The sequence below is a fragment of the Zootoca vivipara genome, chromosome 13, assembly GCF_965207765.1.
Source record: "Zootoca vivipara chromosome 13, rZooViv2.hap1.1, whole genome shotgun sequence".
Taxonomy (NCBI): domain Eukaryota; kingdom Metazoa; phylum Chordata; class Lepidosauria; order Squamata; family Lacertidae; genus Zootoca; species Zootoca vivipara.
In genome coordinates this window covers 12,729,838-12,750,517 of record NC_142596.1, presented here as the reverse complement: position 1 = coordinate 12,750,517, position 20,680 = coordinate 12,729,838, and the positions used below count along the sequence as shown (strand labels likewise).

Sequence of the window (20,680 nt, the reverse complement as noted above, 5' to 3'; positions counted from 1 at the left end):
TAATATCTCATAAAATACACTGCAATTTCCCCTAATATACACATTTTTGCAAAACAATTTTCCCTGATAGAATGCATTCTTGTATGCTGTTTTCACCCTGGTATATGCATCTCTTCACACATTACTTGGCTTGATAACTGCTTAGCAAAATCCAGAGACATGAATTTCAAAGGGTGGCTATGTTGTTAGTATGTTGTTTCAGAGAGTTTGAATTAGGTAAGTTCGCCCTTATATGCAAACTGAATTCATTATCTTTCCCCACCCTTAGTGGCGAGGCACTAGTGGGCATTTGCCCTGGCACCATTCAATCCTGGTACCCGGCCTGCTGGATTCCCAAAGCACTATGTAGGGGTCAGAAATGCTTGCCACAGCTAGCGGGATGGTGTTTCATCCAATTCCAGTTTGTGCCTGGCATCCCAACAGCCAACCTGATTGCCAAAACTCAAATGTTGCATTGTGCTCCACACAGATGTTAATTACAGAGCAGAGTAAATGTAGCCAAGAAAGGAAGTTTTGCTGCTGACTTCAGTTGGCGTCAGTGTGAGATTTGTGTTGACTCAATTGTGTGCGGACATGAAATATTAGTATGTAAGTTGGAAAGCCAGCAGGGGCATATAATGGAAAATTGCTGGTTGCTCCCTGGCCGTTTGATTATTTTTTTTCCTTCACACTTGATCCTTACATTGGTGGTCCTCAGAGACTCAGTTTGTTTCAGGCCAAATACAAAGTGTGTCTATAAAATATATATTGATTACTTTAACAAGCTCATTAAATTTGATTGTCCTCCGTTAAGACCATTTGCTGGTACTCTCTCACCACCCACTGGAACTGAAAGACACCTTTTATGCTAAACGAAAGGCACCTTGCAACCACCTCTCAGTTTCATTGTGTAAATGTATGATGGAACGTCAGTTTGGGGTTTCAGAATTCAAAACACAGCCACTAGCTACAAGCCTCTTTTTGTGTTCCTGCTGCGGGGAGGCGTATACACAGCCTGACACTTTCTTACACAGCTATAAACTTGTTTTACTGCTCATAAAGAAATTCAGATGTGAAACACAGGCCATAGAGAGGGCTTAATGCCTCTAGAAGTCAGTAATGGATTTGCACTGCCAACCACTACAAGCCCAGTAGTTGGGAAAGATGAAAATGTCCACATTTTACCAGGGATGGTGGTCAATGGTTTGCAAGCAAAATTGCCGAAAACACAAGATGGAGATTCTTTACTGCTTGGATCAGGGATGGGGGACCATCACTGATCCAAAATCCCACAAGTTGCTGGGATTTCACTTGGCATCAGGCCTGGCCATCATTGCCAATGCTCAAGATAAAGTTGGTTACAGGTAGGTAGCCGTGTTGGTCTGGATCGAAGTAAAATAAAAAAAATTCCTTCAGTAGCACCTTAAAGACCAACTTAGTTGGTCTTTAAGGTGCTGCTCAAGATAAAGACAGCTGCATTCAACATCTGATATAGATCATCCCTGGCCTAGAACATGAAGCCTACCAATGTCCTTTATCCATCCATTATCCATTTGTGTGACCTTTTTGCACCATGGCAGCCAGGGCTAGAGATACAGTGGTACCTTGGTTTTCGAAAATATCCATTGACGAACGTTTCAGAACTCGAACACCGTAAACCCAGAAGGAAATGCTTCGGTTTTTGAACATGCCTCAGAAGTCGAACAGGAAACGCAGCTTCCACTGAGTGCAAGACCCTGAAGCCTAGCTGTTGGCTATTGAGTTTCAGTTTTCAAACATTTCAGAACGCGGAAAGTCTTCCGGAACAGATTACCTTCAAAAACCAAGGTACCACTGTAGTTATTTAAGTAAGGCTTTTGACAAAGTTTCCCATGATATCCTTGCATCGAAGCTGGTAAATGTGGGCTGGACCAAACTCACACAGCACTCATTGTTTCCTCATCACCCTGGAAAAAACTGACAAGTGGGATGCTGCAGGGTTCTATCCTGGGCCTGTTGTTGTTCAACAGTTTTTATAAATGACTTGGAGGAAGGAATTAAGGGCACCCCTGCATCAAAGCACTTAGCCTCCTGAAGGCAGTTTGAAAGCTCCAGCAGGTGCAGAATACTGCCAAAGTGTTAAAATCCTCTCCATGTGGCCCTGTGGTCTGCATCACTGAAGACGCAAATACGGACATTGGTCATCAAAACACCATTTCAGCTGAGAAAAGGTCACCGAGTAACTCGTAAGTACAACATCTTAGGTATTTCAGGACAAGGGGAAAGGAAGAAGAAGAGATACAGTCGCAATAGTATTATGTTGAATGATACGGAAGGCAACCATTGTTGGTGAAAGACAACAGCAGCTGTTTGTTGTGAAAAGAAGTTGCATTAGCTGCTCTGCAGCCAAATGGTCTATTACTAAATTACAGAAATGATCCACACAGCTAATATTAAACAAAACAAAACAAACAAACTTCAAAAGGAACGCTCTGAGCGCCTGTTAGGTTTGCTGTCTGCAAATTTAATGTTGCTCGGGATTTCTTCCAGGACATTTGCAAACTCCTTTTGCAACCTCTCGTCCAGTTGTTTCCCAGTCAGCAAAGACACTCTGCTGCAGACATTTTCACTTCCTTGGCTACTGCTGAGTTTCATACACTCCATCCAACTTGAGTGGAAAGGCCAAAGTTACATTACTAGACTACTGAAGCTGCTGAAGCAGACTCATCGCTCTTCATGGTACTCCATTCCCCTTTTTGCAGCCATTTCTTACTGGAATGAAGAGGCTCCTGCTGTCGTCGCCAAGCCAACCTAATAGCCAAAAGTGCATGGGGCCTGCAGGTTGTTAGAATCAAACTCCTAAGTGCCACCCAGTTCTCAAATATCTGAGTATCATCCACTGACTTGCTTCAATATGACAGGCTTCAACTATTCCAAAGGAGGGACGGGGACTGGATCTGGCTGGGCTGGCGGTATGGATCCTGATGTCTCAAGGGTAGGACTGCTTACTTTTCGACCACCTGATGTCAGGTGACCCATTTTTAACAACTTGGAACCTTGGGCATATATGGGATAAGGTGATCCTCATAGGTAAAATGGTCCCAAGGAGGACATAATGTGGATGACCAAGCAGCCCACTATTAAAACTGCCTATGGGATCAAGCATTCAGGGCTGGGCATGTTTTAAAGGTAAAGGGACCCCTGACCATTAGGTCCAGTCGTGACCGACTCTGGGGTTGCGCGCTCATCTCGCATTATTGGCCGAGGGAGCCGGCGTATAGCTTCCAGGTCATGTGGCCAGCATGACAAAGCCGCTTCTGGCAAACCAGAGCAGCACATGGAAACGCCGTTTACCTTCCCGCTGTAGCGGTTCCTATTTATCTACTTGCATTTTGACGTGCTTTCGAACTGCTAGGTTGGCAGGAGCTGGGACCAAGCAACGGGAGCTCACCCCGTCACAGGGATTCGAACCGCCGACCTTCTGATCAGCAAGCCCTAGGCTCAGTGGTTTAACCACAGCGCCACCTGGGTCCCTTGGGCATGTTTTACCTCCCCCTTAAACCTTCCCTCATATCTTGCTTCTCTAATACTTCAACCTTCAAACTCTGATCTTTTATTGGCACGCAGGCTGCTCAAGATGCTACAGTTAAAGGTTGTGTCAGCACTTTTACTATAAAACCCATTTATGAGAGGTTTATAATGCGAGCTATAAAAGCACACTCTGAGATGAAAGGGGCTCCACAGAAAGTCTCAGACTGGTTTTTCCTCTCCCCTCACCCCCTTTTGGCTTTCCAGGAAAGAACAAAACAACCAACCACACAAAAACCTTCCACATAAATTGGTTTTGCTATTTTAAGATTATATGAGCGTTTTTTTTAAAAAAAGCCAAGTTCACTTATTTAATGCACTTTTGTTTGAATAGATCAGAACCAGCAAGTTCAGAAATCAGGTGGCATTCTTATTTTTTTAAAGAAAAGCAAATGAAATAAGACCCACAGTCCTGGCTTGAGATCTGTAATCGGATTAGCGGTGATGCTTAGAAACTTTCATCAGCTGAAGAGGGCCAGGGGGAACTTGCGGAAAGCAAAAAATAGCAACAAGCAGAGGATGGCAACTACTTGCTTTCCTGGAGGGTCATTTTGAGACTGTCTGACAGAGTGTCGGGTCATGTATCCACAGCAATGACTAGAGGAGGAGTGACTGCTGGGAAGAGCACAGAGAGAAGAAACACCATGGTGCGTCTGCAGTAGCACAACCAGACGCGTTCATCTGCCCCAGCTGTAACAAAACATGCCTCTCCCATATCAGTCTTTGCAGCCACAAGCAGGTGCTGTAACCCTCCAACAGTTGGACTTCATCACCAAAGGCCTACCCCTCCATTGTCTCCCGAGACAGACGGATGCCAACATTTTGAGAACCAAGTGAGGGATGGCAAGCTGGCACCTCCTCTACACAAGACCTGAAGTGGCCTGAACTTTGGTTCCCACAAACCAGCTTTCTAGTCTTTGGTGGCTTCCAGAAACTTTGGATTATTACTATTCCTGACCACTAGTTGTGCAGTCTGAGTCTGATAGGAGTTATAATAATAATAATAAAAAAACACCTGGAGGGGATCAGCCTGGCAAAAGTTGCTCTAAACTGTTTCACATCACTTTGGAGTTAAGGGACATATAAAATAAAATAAAATAAAATAAATTATACACGCTCTTCACATGATGAAGTCAAAATAGTCCATCACAGATCAAATACTGCGGCCAGAATTTTCATTCATCTCAAACCACTGCCACCTTTTCTGATTCAAGATATTTTGCTGGCTGGGGTCAATGACAATTTGCCTTCACATTCCACATTGAATCTTACTTCAGACATTAATGACAGGACAATAACAGTGGTCCTCCATCACCTGTGAGGGCAGAGGACTGGCTTAATAAAAAGAATTGACTAAACACTGTAGCCCTACTTAAAAGACATGATCTTTCTCTTTGCTAATATTCCCGGCTAATGATGGGAAGTAAATACTTTGGCCGCCATCCACCAGAGAGATGGGCACACTTGAACTCTCTGAAATCACTCTGGGCTGGATTGTGGCAATCATCTCTGGCACGTAAAATACCAACTTGCATCCTTCGGGGCTGAGAATATCACGGAGCATACATGTTAAGAAAACAAAATGAAGGTGTGTAAAATAAAACGAGTGAGTGCATTTGTGTCTCCACTCTATATTTTTCACAAAGTTTTTTTCACTCTATATTTTTCACAAAGTTTGCCTTAGTTCAAAAGTTTGGGCCAGCCCAAGCTTCTAGCCGGATTGAGCTGAAACTCAGTGTGAAGCCTGGCGGCTGCACAAATTCTTCTCTAAATGATGTTTATTTGGCCTTATAGCAGTGCCTATTTATCTTCATTCATGCCCTGGTTACATATTTGCAAATAAAAGCAAATACAAAGAAAAGCAAAAACCTCTTATCTAAACTAAGGTTACCAGATTTTTTTCAATGAATCCGGGGAAACTTTAATTAATTAATTACTACACGTTCGGGACGTTGATGCTGCAGCAATGGCAGCGGCAGAGGACCGGTCGCCACCTTGACCTCAACCGCAATGTTCCCCCTCCCTCAGAGGCTTCTATCTCCTTTCTCCATGAGCCTGGGCAGCCCCTGATTGTTGGTTCTTCGTTGGTGGTGGTGGTGGGGAAGCGGTGCGTGGTGGGTCAGGCATGGAAGGCGGAGAAGGAGGGCCAAGAGCGGCGGTGGCGGTGAGGCTCGGGCAGTGCGGTGCCTCCCTTCCCATCGGAGCAGCCCCAATCCCATTCCTTCTTACGTGCAAGCAGGAGGGGGGTGGGGATCCCTCAGCTGGGAAGGGAGGCTTCATGCTGCCTTTTGGGGCAACCTCATCCCCACACCTACTTGCGTGCAAGCAGGAGGGAGCAGGGATCTCTCAGGCAGCGCAATGCCTCCCCATCGGAGCAGCCCCATCCCAACTTCTACTTGTGTGCAAGCAGGAGGGGGCGAGGATCCCTCAGCTGGGAAGGGAGGCTTTCCACTGCCTAACTGTGAAGCCTCCCTTCACAGCTGAGAGATCCCTGCCCCTTGCTGCTCGCACGCAAGCTCTGATAGGCAGCATGAAGCCTCCCTTCACAGCTTAGTTGCTGGGGTCAGGGAAGGTGGAGGCAGCCCAGAAGCTGCATCTTAGAGCCCCTGCCCCACCCTCATATAGGGACTTGCGAGCAGCTCCTGAAGCCAGCCAGAGCCAACTGCTCCGGGCTGCTGAGACTGCGACTGCTCCGTTTCCCGGGGACATTAGATGAAATCTGGGGACATTCCGGGGATGGAATTTGTCTGCGGACTTATTCACAAATCTGGGGACTGTCCCTGGGAAACAGGGATCTCTGGTAACCTTAATCTAAACGAAACTGAACTTGGTGGCATTCCCAGTGGAACTCCTCACCAGTCATGGAAATGGGGATGTGTAGCAAAGTGTAAGTGCAATTTTTCCCCAACTTGGTGCCCTCTGGATATTTTGGACTACAACTCTTATTGGCCTCACTGAGTATGCACAATGATTAGGGATTATGGGAGTTGCAGTCTTCCAATGGGTTGGGGTAAACAGTCATTTTGTTTAGAAGAAGTCAGTGTATGTTACATTTGAAGAGGGGGAGGGTTTATAGCATGGGTAGGAATCCTTTCTCAGGCTGAGGGCCGCTTTCCTGTCTGGAGAACCTACTAAGGGCCACATGCCAAAGGTAGATGGCACCAGAGGTAAAACTTTCTCAGGAATGGAGTCTGAGGAACTCCTGTAAAAGTTCCATAGTTTAAAAATATGCTTTTCGGCCTAATTCAGATGTAATTCCCTTTGGGGACAATACCCTTCTTATGGGTTTTATACAATGTTAGATCTATTGTAATGAATGGATCTACGTTAGCTGTGTCCATTAATTACAATGGGGCTACTTTGAGCAAAACTGAGTTGGCAACACCTCTATGTACTTCTTTTTTTCTGTGATATTTTACAGATCGTGCCCTCCCTCAAAGAGGGCACGTGTTGTGGTGTGACCTGGCAACCAAACCTTGTGTTGTGGGTGGGTACGATTGGATAGCCACAACACCCTATTGGTAGGTCCCTTGATGCTGGGTTGAATCAGGCCAATGGGATGTTAGCCAAACCGAACAAGGGACCTATATATGTGCATGCATGTGGCTCAGAGCTTCCTCTATTGCTCAGTGCATTGGAACACCCGCCCACCTCTCCCTACTTTTAGGGCTTGCACGCTTGACCTTGCTATGCCGTTGTGTGTCGTCTGTCAGTGGGACAGGGGCACGGCAGGAATTTTCCCCACTTGGCTGATTGACTGGTCCCACTTGGGTTTCGCCTGCCAGCCGCGTAGCAAATCGTCACAACTTGTAAGGTTGCAGATAGGCTCTGGTTCAGGTGATCGGGATGGGGAACCCTCTCACCATCCCTATGTGAAGGGTATTCCGTTAAAGGATTCCAGGGACTCAATGGTTTGGTCAACCCTGCAAGGGGGTTGTGCCTGTACCTGAGTCCAGGAGGACATCTGGCTGGTGGACATAGCATGTCCCCAGCTTTCCGCCATTCCGGGTGTTCACCCTAGGCTGATCTATGCTGATGCCCTGGGTCAGCGCTACCTGCAACGGTGCAGGGAGCTAGTCAAACCAGAGCCTATGCAACCACTCACCTGATGTAATCAATAAAGCTGTGGCCTAAATTCTGCCAAAAACCAAACCATAATTTGAGTCTTGTGTGAATTTATTTAAGGGGGGAGGGGAGGTTTAAAGGCAAAAACTTTTTTAAAAAAGGCCTGCTTGCTATACATCTCTTTTTAAACAAAGTTCTGTTAGATTCACTTTCTTCTTGAAGAGGGCTTTGCCTTCCTACTCAAAAAAAAAAAAGAGAGAAAAAGAAAAAGAAACAAAATAAAAATAAAAATAAAGAAAATATGTCAACTTCTTTGAATGTATTTCAACACCTGAATGCTATTTCTATGAGAAATCATTGCTAATTACTACTCTCTCTAAAATCCTGTAACAGACAAGTCACAATCAGGACAACAGTTTCTTTTGCAATGCAAATAAGTGTGGTGTTCTAACTTATTTTACTCATTAAAGAAAAAGTCATTATTGCTTTAAGCTGTAAAGCTTCAAATATAAGAATTAAAGAAAGAAAATCGATCTTGTCCTTTACTAACGCTCTTAGCTACTGGGGAAAAATAAAATGTGTATACACGCACACATACACACACACACACACACACACACTCATCATGCCTTCCATCCTTCTGAGTTACATTTAAAATTCTATTAGTGTGCTGTTGGAAGAATGTCATACATTTCTAGAAGCAGAAACTGAATTAATTTTTATAGATCTTATTGTTTCCCCCATTCTGCTTTGTGCCCCTTTCCCCTCCCAATGTTTGTAATGCAGTCTTAGAAACTTGGAAATATAATTTTCTTCCTCCTGATATTGTCTTTTTCCATTAGGCAAACATTGATTGTTTTCTCCCCTGTGTTTTGAATGGAGATAAAATTAACACACTAACAAAACCCTTTTTCTCAAACAAGTTTACGTAATAAGTTCCTAAGAAAAGTTATAATCATCTTCAAAACATTTGCTTTTGTTTAGTTGTTCTGAAAGGCCACAATTTGACCTGCAAAGGACTGACTCTGGCAAGGCTACTGCAGGAGAGGCAAACCAACAATTGAAATGTGATTATTAGACTATGCACTGAGGCTTACAATTGTGAAGTAGAAGACAATACACAATACACATAGTCTTCCATGTTTTACTCAAATTTAACCTTTTTTCTGCCAAACTGATTTGTTATGCATTATGCCTGAGCAATGGTTAAAAGGAGACTTAACTATGGCTGTCCACACAGGCAAGCCATGGTTGGTGAGCAGCCCACAAATCGGAATCAGAAATCTTCATCTGATGCATGTTTGCAAACCAAGGTTTATGACAGCCGTGCTTTGATGTGTTGTCTGAATGGATGAACCATAGTTACAACCAATACGCCACAACAGACATGAGAGTGATCTTATTGAACCCAGTCCTGAGAAGATGGAAATCAAAGCAGACACTCAATTTTAAACCATGGCATGCCCTGCTGCATGCTTGAAGCTCAAGCCTCTTGGGTTCAAAAGGGTTTCAATCCTAAACCGTGGTTAATGCCAACTATGGTTTCACATAATGTCAGAAAGAAGCCATTGGCATTTTTAATTTCTATAGCTAGGATCCAGAGCTTTAAAAAATCCCAAAGCTTGAGAAATAAAAATACACATGCCCTCAGTAGTCTCTTGCATGCCTGAAAAGTATGGAGTTATATTACCATTAGAAGCTTGTCTGCATTCCCTGGTTCCTGTTTGTATTTCAGACAATCACCATATGCAGATAAGACAATGTTGACAGTTTCTGCATTTGGGACATTTTATGGTGACACTGCATATACAACTAACATATGACTGTGTGCTTATATGTGTACAGCATTTAGGGTTTTTGTGTGTGTAAACAATACCATTGAATTATACATGGTAATAAAAAAAGTGATTCGTTTGTAATAACACACACTCTACATTTGAGATTGAGTGTATTTTACAGATTTTTCTTCTTCTTAGTGGAACTCATCCCCAAGTAAACATCCATAGGATGCAAAGCATGACAAGAGAATGAATTACAGTAATGCAAAACAAACAAACATAGCACACAAACAAACCTGGTCAGATCAGTGTTGGGCTTTGGCTACCTATACACACTTAAAACTCAAGAGCCACTAGATCATTCCCAAAAGTCATTAAGGGCATGGAATACACACACACACACACACACACACACACTTAATTATCCATTGGCAGCCTTCTTTCTCTGAATGTGTTGGTGCAATTCTCATCAATTTAAGTGTATTAAAGTACAAATTGATGTACATGTTTTTGAGAGCAAACACACTTTAAATGCATATTTTTGAGAGGTTTGTCTTTATTAATCAAACAAACCACAGATTAATGCAGGAAAGGAACAGATTAGGGGTTGGATTGTTGTTGTTGTTGAGTCGTTTAGTCGTGTCCGAGCAGAGAGGATTTAAATGTGCCCTCCTTTGTTCCCTCCAGCTATCCAGATACTTTGAGAACAGAGAGCTAGATATTGAAGAAATTGATGTACGCCTCTGCAAGGTGTGCTGCAAAGAGAGCACACAAAGAACTGTGTATTATGTGTGCAAGCATCATGCACAAGAGACACCTATCCTAGGAAGAGACAAATCCAGCCATTTTCAGTCTTTTTTTCAACCCTAATCCAACCCCTTTCTTGGGCTCCTTGATCACTGCAGATGGTGACAGCAGTCACAAAATTAAAAGACGCCTGCTTCTTGGGAGAAAAGCAATGACAAACCTGATGTTGTTTAGTCGTTTAGTCGTGTCCGACTCTTCGTGACCCCATGGACCACAGCACGCCAGGCACTCCTGTCTTACACTGCCTCCCGCAGTTTGGTCAAACTCATGTTCATAGCTTCGAGAACACTGTCCAACCATCTCGTCCTCTGTCGTCCCCTTCTCCTAGTGCCCTCAATCTTTCCCAACATCAGGGAAACTCCAGGGACAAAGACAACAGGCATGACAAACCTAGACAGCATCTTAAAAAGCAGAGACATCACCTTGCCGACAAAGGTCCGTATAGTTAAAGCTATGGTTTTCCCAGTAGTGATGTATGGAAGTGAGAGCTGGACCACAAAGAAGGCTGATCGCCGAAGAATTGATGCTTTTGAATTATGGTGCTGGAGGAGACTCATGGACTGCAAGAAGATCAAACCTATCCATTCTGAAGGAAATCAGCCCTGAGTGCTCCCTGGAAGGACAGATCGTGAAGCTGAGGCTCCAATACGTTGGCCACCTCATGAGAAGAGAAGACTCCCTAGAAAAAACCCTGATGTTGGGAAAGATGGAGGGCACTAGGAGAAGGGGACGACAGAGGACAAGATGGTTGGACAGTGTTCTCGAAGCTACGAACATGAGTTTGACCAAACTGCGGGAGGCAGTGGAAGACAGGAGTGCCTGGCATGCTATGGTCCATGGGGTCACGAAGAGTCGGACACGACTAAACGACTAAACAACAACAACAATCCAACCCCCTAATCTGTTCCTTTCCTGCATTAATCTGTGGTTTGTTTGATTAATAAAGACAAACCTCTCAAAAATATGCATTTAAAGTGTGTTTGCTCTCAAAAACATGTACATCAATTTGTACTTTGATACACTTAAATTGCTGAGAATTGCACCAACACATTCAGAGAAATAAAGCTGCCAATGGATAAGAGAGAGAGAGAGAGAGAGAGAGAGAGAGAGAGAGAGAGAGAGAGAGAGAGAGTGTTCCACCCTGAGACCTCATGGTGAAGGTTGGATAAGAACATCAGATCAGAATTTGCAATGATTAAATTGCTTGACCATCCATATTTTATGCTTGCTCTAAGTTTTCATTAAGAATTATGCCTCCATGAGAAAGATACAAAACTATACTATGTAGTTTTGTCCTAAGTGTCTATGTGCTATGTATTCCCCAAGGTGTGTTATAATAGCCATATGCTTTGGAGCAGACTAGCAAGCAGAGGACAGATCGTGAAGCTGAGGCTCCAATACTTTGGCCACCTCATGAGAAGAGAAGAATCCTTGGAAAAGACCCTGATGTTGGGAAAGATTGAGGGCACTAAGAGAAGGGGACGACAGAGGACAAGATGGTTGGACAGTGTTCTCGAAGCTACGAACATGAGTTTGACCAAACTGCGGGAGGCAGTGCAAGGCAGGAGTGCCTGGCATGCTATGGTCCATGGGGTCACGAAGAGTCGGACACGACTAAACGACTAAACAACAACAAAGCAAGGAGATGGTGCCACAGTACACACAGCTCTGCAGAATGCGAGCAAGAGCAAATCCATCGCTGTGAGTCTTTGGCTCATGCTTTATGGTGGCTGTCATTCAACACATTTACATGGTGTGTTCTAGGTGTGCTGCCTGTGTGCAAATTGCGAAGGAGGGATGTCTGTCTCATGATATCTATTTTCATATAAATTGCTCCCAAAACAATAGGGGAAATTAACTGAACAATTCCGTTTTAAGCACCCCAGAATTATAAAGGCTGCCCTTGCAAAAAAATTGCTGCAGTTATCCCTCTGAAATTTGGCAGGATTCATCTCCTCAAAAGCAGCTATTATGCTTATAAATTTCATCTTTTGATGCTAAAAAAATTAGAGTTGCAGATGCTTCTTTTGGGGGGGGGGCGGTAAATTTGAAGGTGACCCGTGAACTCCTTTATGTCTGAAATTTGGTACACTTTATTCACTTCAGACAGGATAGCTATGCCTGAAAATTTCATGTCAAAAGGAAAGAAGATATAGCAGTTTACCTCCCATAGCATATGGAGGAGACGCAAAGCTTTCGTTTGTATTCCCCCTGAATTGTGATACAGACAATTAGACAAACTGCAACCTCCCAAGTGCTTCAGACTGAATCTTGCTCTTTTTCAGAGTGCTGAAGTGGGATTTGAGCCAATTCTTGTTGGTGAATAGTTCCATTACTCAGCCAGATTCCCCTGACCATAGTCTAAGTCATTGTTTTACAAAACAAAGTAGTAATAGACACACAGGCACAAGAGGGCAAAATCACCCATGGTATTTTTAAGTGTAACATTCCTTGCAGGTCTGAAAACCAACAACACAGTTTCTTAAACATAAATTGCTGTCTTCAGGTTCTATATAGGCACCAGCTCAGCTATACCCAGCCACTACAATTAAGTTGCAGAACTGAAGCGTTTTTCTTGCTGAATCAAGTTCCATAAATTGATCCTAATCCTTTAAACCTCTCCCTCCTGAAAAAAACAGAACTGCTCATTTGTTATTGAACCAGCCTCCCCCCTGCCCCTCACTCGTTTGACAAAATCATATTAAAAGAAATTGATTTCTGCAGCTCATACTCTTACTGAATGTATCTCCTTTGCTCACTGGAATTTTGCTAAGCAAAATGAATTTATGTATTATGTATCTATATATATTGAATTACATATAGTCATGCATATTACATATATTTTGAAATAGCATTTGTGTGTGTGCATGCATCCACGTACGAGTTATATTGTGTGTGTGTACATATACATATTACAGCCTACAATTTGTCTGTGTTCCTGGCTTTAAAATAATCTAATTTTTCTAGGAAACCCTTACTGCGCTTGAGATTCCCATAGGACGTAAACAAAATAAGCAAACATATTCTTTCAGAGGACTATTCTCGTGGTGCAGCCAAGGGAAGCAATATGCTATATTACATTTTTAGCACCTCCTTTGCCGACTCTTGTGCATCTTTGCCAGCTGTACGGTTGTCAAATGCAATTGCTCATTTTTTATTTTTCTTATTTTAAAGGGCAATTAAGATACTGTATTAGATTATATATACAGTATATATTTGAGGATCTATTGCTCCTGCTAAAAACAACATCAATGATTGAACAACTGTTTTGCCTCCCTGAACATCAAAATGCCACTGTAAACAGAAGGCTGGTGGACTTAGCCGGTAGGAGCAGTACAGTAGTTCCCAAACCTTTTGGGGCTATGTTTCCCTAGTTCCACAAATTTAATTCCAGAGTTCCCTACCCTACCCTACAAAAATCATTCAGAATACCTGTTTGCACGACCCACTCAGGAAGATAATAATGCAATAAAATTCAACACAGTAACAATCAATTGCACATGTACTAAAAACCCAGTTAAAACTATTTAGTTTAATAAATTCAACAAAATCAATGAACGTAATCCAGTGAGACCAGCTTTTCAAAGTCTGATGGTCATTTATACCTCCAGTGCCCCCACTGGCTTACCTCTGAGTACCCCCAGGGGTAGCAGCCCTGGAACCCATTGGGTTAGAAGCTTCTCCAGAGTAGGACTATGGGGGTTCCTGCATCATTTAGAACCCTACATGATTTTGGTTCTAAACCACACTGGGTGTCCCTACAGGTAAGCACGATTTCACATTTCAAACCTTCAGCCACCATGGATTGGAAGGAATTTAGCATTTTTTTTCTCCCATTCTCTGTTCAAGTGTGGATTTTACATCCAAGCAGAATGTCCAGAAAGGCTTTAAAATTTAACAGCTGAGATAAGAACACATTGATTTTTTTTTAAAAAATAATAATAATAGGGCAGGGGAAATAAAAAGTTTTGCCTGGTACCAAAGGAGGGGAAAAGACATTGGGTGGTGTCCAACTAACTCGTTCTGTCAGTCCAACCATTTCTCTTTGTGCAGTGGAACTTTCCCCCCTCTCTTCCCCCTCTTGGGCCACCTAAATCCATTCTAGGGTTTTCCCCAAGCCTTCAGAGCTGATGTGGGGATGGTGAGGGGTGAGGAAGTGGGGCAAGCTCCATAGTGCAAGTGGAAACCCACGAGCTGACATAACAGGTTAGTTGGATACTGCCCATTAAGATAAGCCCCAGGACAGACTCTTTCGGAAGAGTGTTTCACAAACGCAATTGGTTTTATGTTTTGTAAACAACTTAGAAAGTTTGAAGTGGTCAGTAAGCAGCATATAAATAATATATGTAATTAAAACAGGGGCCATCACTGAATAGGCCACATGAAAAAGCAACCTACAGGTGTTGAAAAGGCGTGGTGGGGGGCTGCTCCGGAAAAAAAATGTCTTTGTTGCCACAATGATAGCAAAGAAGGCTCCAGGTGAACCAGTCTTGTGTGTGTGTGTGTTGTTATTCAATACACTACAAAACATGTATATTACTACTGAACCATGCAGCCTCTTGCCCACCCCTGCCCTGCTGATCCTTGTGACCTACCATAGCTCAGCCTCCGTACGTGTAACTGAAATAATCACACATTCTTTCCCTGTTTACTCCCTCCTTCTATTTCCTTTCCTTATTTCTCTGTTGCCTCTTCTTTCTGATTTATGAGATTGGAAGCCTTTCAGGACAAGGGTCATGGAATCATAGAATCACAGAATTGAAGAGGTGGAAGGGACCACGAGGGTCATCTAGTCCAACCCCCGGCAAAGCAGGAATCTTTTGCCCAACGTGGGGCTTGAACCCACGAGCCTGAGATTAAGAGTCTCATGCTCTACCAACTGAGCTATCCCAGGCTACTACATCCATACCATACACCTAAAGAGCTCTTGAGCCACTCTAACAGTCATGGCTTCCTCCAAAGAATCTTGGGAACTGTAGTTTGTTATGGATGCTGAGAGTTGTTAGGAGTTATGATTCCCAGCATCCTTAATAAACTACAGTTCCCAGGATTCTCTGGGTGAAGCCATGTGTGTTTAAGTGGCACAAGAGTGCTTGAAATGCATGCTGTTCATGTGACCCAAGTCAACACTCTATCCTTTACATCACACTACAGCATATAGACTACAGTGGAACCTCGGTTTACGAACACAATTGGTTCCAGAAGTCTGTTCATAAACCGAAGTGTTCGTAAACCGAAGTGAACTTTCCCATTGAAAGTACTGTAATGGGAAGTTGATTAATCCGTTCTAGACGAGGAAAAACACCCCCTAGAACGGATTAACCGCTTTGCTCCGATGCTTTCGCGGAGGCCGGGGAGCATTTCCGCGACTTGCTTTCGGTAGCCGGGGACTGCTTTCACGGCTGCACAGCCCAGTCGCGGAAACGCTCCCCAGCCTCCGGAAGGCATCGGAGCCGGGACTTCGCTCCGATGCCTTTGCGGAGGCCGGGGAGCACTTTCGTGACTGCAGCCCAGTCACGGAAACGCTCCCCGGCCTCCGCAAAGGCATCGGAGCGAAGCCCAGCCTCCCCGAAGGTATCTGACGCTCCGATGCCTTTGGGGAGGTTTGGCCTTTGCTCCGATGCCTTCGGGGAGGCCGGGCCTTCGCTGCGGGCCTCCAGGAGGCATCGGACGCTCAGTAGACCTCCGGCACCTCGGTTTACTAACTTCCGGGTTAGGATAGTTCGTAAACCGAAAGTTCGTAAACCGAGGTGTTCGTAAACCGAGGTACCACTGTACTGAAATCAGGTTTGGCAACCTTGGACTAATGCCAAGGCTGATTCCCAGCACTTGCACCTTCCCTGGCTTCTCAAGCTCTAAGCCACCATGTGAATTCCTTGCCTAACATTGTTCTCTCCCAGGGCATTGTGGGAAACATAAATGGCTCTCCTTTCCTCCCACTTCCAGGCAAGCTCACCAATGCAGGAAGAGTCCATTCAAATCTAGAGCTGGTCCTACAATGGTTGATTAAAGCAGAGCTCATCTTAGCAACTTGGACTGGGCAGGAATTATACATTCTCTGCTGGAGGATGGCAATGAGTTAACTAATCAACATAACTTTTTCTTCCTTCTCTCTCTCTCTCTATTTAACTCTGAAGAATAATCAGCTTGAAAAGTTAAGTCCTGCAAGGTGAAAGAGAGAAATCGTGCCATCATATTTTTTGCCTTCTTCTTCTGAGGCATCCCTATTTTCTCTTGACAAATATTAATTTGAAACTGTGAAAAAATAATGCTAGGTGGCAGAACCCAAGGAGGAAATTATCTGTCGTTCCTATTCAGAACTACACATTTCATGCCAAATTGAAACCCGAGGTTCAGTTGAGCTGTTTTTGACGCTTCTCTGTGGCAGAAATGAAAAGAACCGGCCTCGCTCAAGGGTGGGTCTGTGACACTTAAGCGTGTCTCACAGCTACTGCGCTCATCCCAGATGTTCACATTGTCACAGCTGCTACCCATAGTGAGCTGGAGGGAGGGAAACCACACTCTTCTAGGCATATAACACAAAAGACATCTCACTTTCCTCCGTGCTCAGATGGGATTGCTTGTGACTCTCACTGAGCGGAAGCTACAAAGAGAAGTGTTAACAGACTTGTGTTATCTTACATTTCTCCTACAATCTGATCCTTATATTATACAATTGCTGGCTTCCCATCTGTTTCTGGGGCCAATTCAAACTGCAGGTATTTACCATGAAAGTAGGGATTGGCAAACTCAGGCCCAGGGGCCAAATGTGCCCCCACCTCCTTCTCTGGCCCCTTGGACTCTCCCAGATGCTCCAAATGTTCCTATTTTCCAGGGACAACCCCAGATTTACAAAAGCAGTCCCAGATTTTTTCTTTGATCCAGGAATACCTCACTTTTCTGTAGGCCAATAAGGATGGTCTGGAAGCTCAGCCAGAGCAAAATATGGTTGCCAGGTTGGGGAGTGGGGCATTCTGTGTCAGTTTGCATTTTTTGGTGCAGAAAGCATTGGTGTGATGTGTAGAGAACTATCCTATTCTAATTAATTCAAGAGGGTTCTGGAAGCTGCTCTGTGCGAAAGAAACAAGCAGAAGGTTCATGATGTTTGGGTTATTCCTTCAGAGAAGCTGAGTACAGCTGGCTTAAACTGGGTCTGTTATCTCTTCTGTCAAAGTCATGCTGACTATAATACAGTGGTACCTCGGATTAAGAACTTAATTTGTTCCGGAGGTCCGTTCTTAACCTGAAACTGTTCTTAACCTGAGGTACCACTTTAGCTAATGGGCTCTCCCGCTGCCGCCACACTGCTGCCGCGTGATTTCCATTCTCATCCTGAGGTAAAGTTCTCAACCCGAGGTACTACTTCCAGGTTAGCAGAGTCTGTAACCTGGAAGTGTCTGTAACTCGAGGCGTCTGTAACTCGATGTACCACTGTAATAGGCCAGAAGGAGCCTAGGTTTCACTTTCTCTTTCTATCTCTTTTCCTTCTGGTGTGATGTTCCGTATATAGTGTTAAGGTTTAGTCTTATTATAAGTTATTGTAAGTTTAACTTAAGTCTGCTGCAACTGGATTTCTTATGGACAGTGCCAATCCTGAATGCATTGGATTTGCGACCGTTATGCTCATTTGCCTTCAGCAGCAGTAAAGCTGTGCTGGATGAAATACAATTGCCTCTGGTCTATTTTTTGGGGGGGAATCCTGCAATGTGTTTACGTTTTTACTCTGCTAACTACACACTGGAATCTGCTCTGGATCAATATTGAGTAGACTTCCATGACATTCTGACGGGATCATGCACCACTGGTCTTGAAAGTGCTGCACGGGCCAGCATAGAAATCCTTAAAAATCACCTTTCCAAGTCTCAAGCATATTGGGGCTTATGATTGTCTGGGGGAACCCTGCTGCTGGTGGTGATGGTGCTACTGTGTGTCGCCTGGCTGATGCTGACCCATAGCAGGGTCTTCTTCATAATGGCCCTCCACTTACGGAACACCATGTCTATTGTGCTGCATCTGTTCCCTTCATTATCAATGTTTCAGGTGAAATTTTAAAGCATTCCCATTCATCCAAGCATTTGGTGGCTTGACAGCAGTGAACTTTGAAATTAATGGATATGAGGATAATATTTGGTTTGTTTTAAAAGTTTCTTTTTAAAAAAAAATCTATTATTTTGGTTGTTTGCCACTATGGGCTCCATTGGGAAGCCATTATTATTATTATTATTATTATTATTATTATTATTATTATTACAGTGGTACCTCTGTTGGGGTTAAAAGCAAAATCAGCAGAAACTGGTTGAGGAACTTACACATAGAGACCAAGACTTAAACAAATGCTTGGTTTAATGGAGAAAGTAAATTTAACAAAAATTAAATCAGGCTTATACAAAATACCCACACAACCAAACCACCCACCAAGAGCACACTGGGAAAACGCCCAGCACAGAGGCAACACACAACACCCCTGATATACCCTGCATCATCAGCTTCACAGCAACACCTGTAGAGCTGCTCCACAGCTGCAGAGCCCCAGTCATTAAATCTTTCCTGACTCTTAAAGGTACAGTGAAACAATAATGACACTTTTACACAATCATTCAACATATCCCCTGCAGTTCATTATTGTGAAACAGAGACAAACTTTGTACATGTCTTTCATGCGCAACTTTTGGAAGTGCTTTAGTAAAGATGTCTGCAACTTGTCTGTCACCGGGGACATATTCAAAAACAATTGTTTTGTCAGCAATCAAATTCTTTACAAATTGTAAACGTAATCTCAACACTCTAGTGCGCTGTGTGTTGGTTTCTGAGCACAGGATAGCAAGTCCACTCTGGGAATCGAGATAAACTTTTACTGGGAGTGATACTGGCATCTTTAAGTCTTCAAATATTTGTAAATACCACTCTATATCACGGATGGCCTGAGTACAGGCATATAACTCACTTTCAGTTGAAGAAAGACAATTAATCATTTGATTCTGTGCTTTCCATTCAAAAGGACACCCATTATAAAAATAAACCATACCAGATGTACCTTTGTAATTATTTTGCTCTACAGCATGAGATGCATCACAATATATTTCAAAACCTTTGTCAACAGATGGTGTAAATTCCAATCTGTAACGTTTTGTGTGTTTGAGGTACATCACCACTCTCTTAAGAGCTTTGAAGCATTGGGTAGTGGGTTTTTCTACAAATTTTGCCAGAAAATGAAAAGCATAAGTCACATCTGGCCTTGAAACTCTTTGAATAAAATTGAGCTTGCCTATGGCAGAGCGATACAAAGTTTTGTCAGAGAACGTGTTATTGCCATCTGTAAAAGTGAAACCACATACCATAGGCGTTTCTTTCCCATTTGCATTCTTTAAACATAACATTTCAACAAGATCATCTATTTTTGCATTTTGATGAATCAGATAAGAACCATTTTTGCCTTCTTCAATTTGCATGGATATATAGTTTTTAGCTTTGCCTAATTCTACCACATCAAATTTTTCTTGTAACAGTGACACTACCTGTGTATATTCATGTTTAGTTTTTGTAGAAATTAGTAAATCATCTACAAACACACATAATTTGGTCACAGAATTTCCATTTTCTTTTGTAAATACACAGTTATCTGCCTTGCCTTGTGTAAAGCCAAAATCCAGCAATTCCTTCACTAAAGTCTGATGCCAGTTTTTACCACTCTGATGCAAACCATAAAGAGATTTATTTAGTTTGCACACTACTCCTTTAGTGGTGATTACGCCATCAGGGACACGCATAAAAATTTGTTCTTCTAAATCTGCAAACAAATAGGCAGTTTTTATATCTACATGATAGACAGAATGTCCACGCTGGGATGCATCTTTTAACAAAAGCTTAACAGATTCATATTTTACGCTCGGTGAGTAACACAAATCATAGTCTTCACCTGGGATTTGCTGGAAACCTCTGGCTACTAACCTAGCCTTGTACCTTACAACTTCATTTTTATCATTCGTTTTCATTTTATAAACCCATTTTGAATCAATAACTCTCATGTCTGGGGTTTGTGGTACAAGAGACCAAGTGTTATGCTCTTTTAAAGAAGCGATTTCAGCATCCATAGCTTTGTACCAATTTACAGCTTCATGCAAAGGTAATTTTTGAACATCGTTGTAGCATTTTGGCTCAAAAACTGCTTTATTGGCATACACAGTGTATAACTGCTCTTTTGAAAACCGTCTTGGTTCCTGTCTCTTTCTGTCTGAACGTCTTAGTCCTGAAGAAGAGCTAGGCCCTTCAGAATCAGTAGAACTATTTGGACTTCTAGCTTGAGACTGTAAATTGCTATCATCAGACTGATGAGACTCTTGTGGGCTTTTCTTACTTTCAAAAAATTCAGAAGAACTTAACCTTTCTTTAGGTGTCTGTGTCTTTAAATTTTCAAACAAATCACCAGACACAACAGGCTTTTCGTCTTCAGATCCACTAGTATCCCCTGCTCCAGATTCTTCCTC

At 43.1% G+C, this 20,680-nt stretch overlaps 1 protein-coding gene and 1 non-coding gene across 5 annotated transcripts in view; both read right to left on the bottom strand.

Annotated features, from left to right (window-relative positions):
- SEMA6D (semaphorin 6D) overlaps positions 1-20,680 on the bottom strand; it is a 401,170-nt gene that overhangs the window by 207,219 nt on the left and 173,271 nt on the right. The window lies entirely within an intron of this gene.
- TRNAK-CUU (transfer RNA lysine (anticodon CUU)) lies at positions 15,018-15,091 on the bottom strand. The gene has a single exon. It is a non-coding gene; the product is annotated as a tRNA-Lys (tRNA).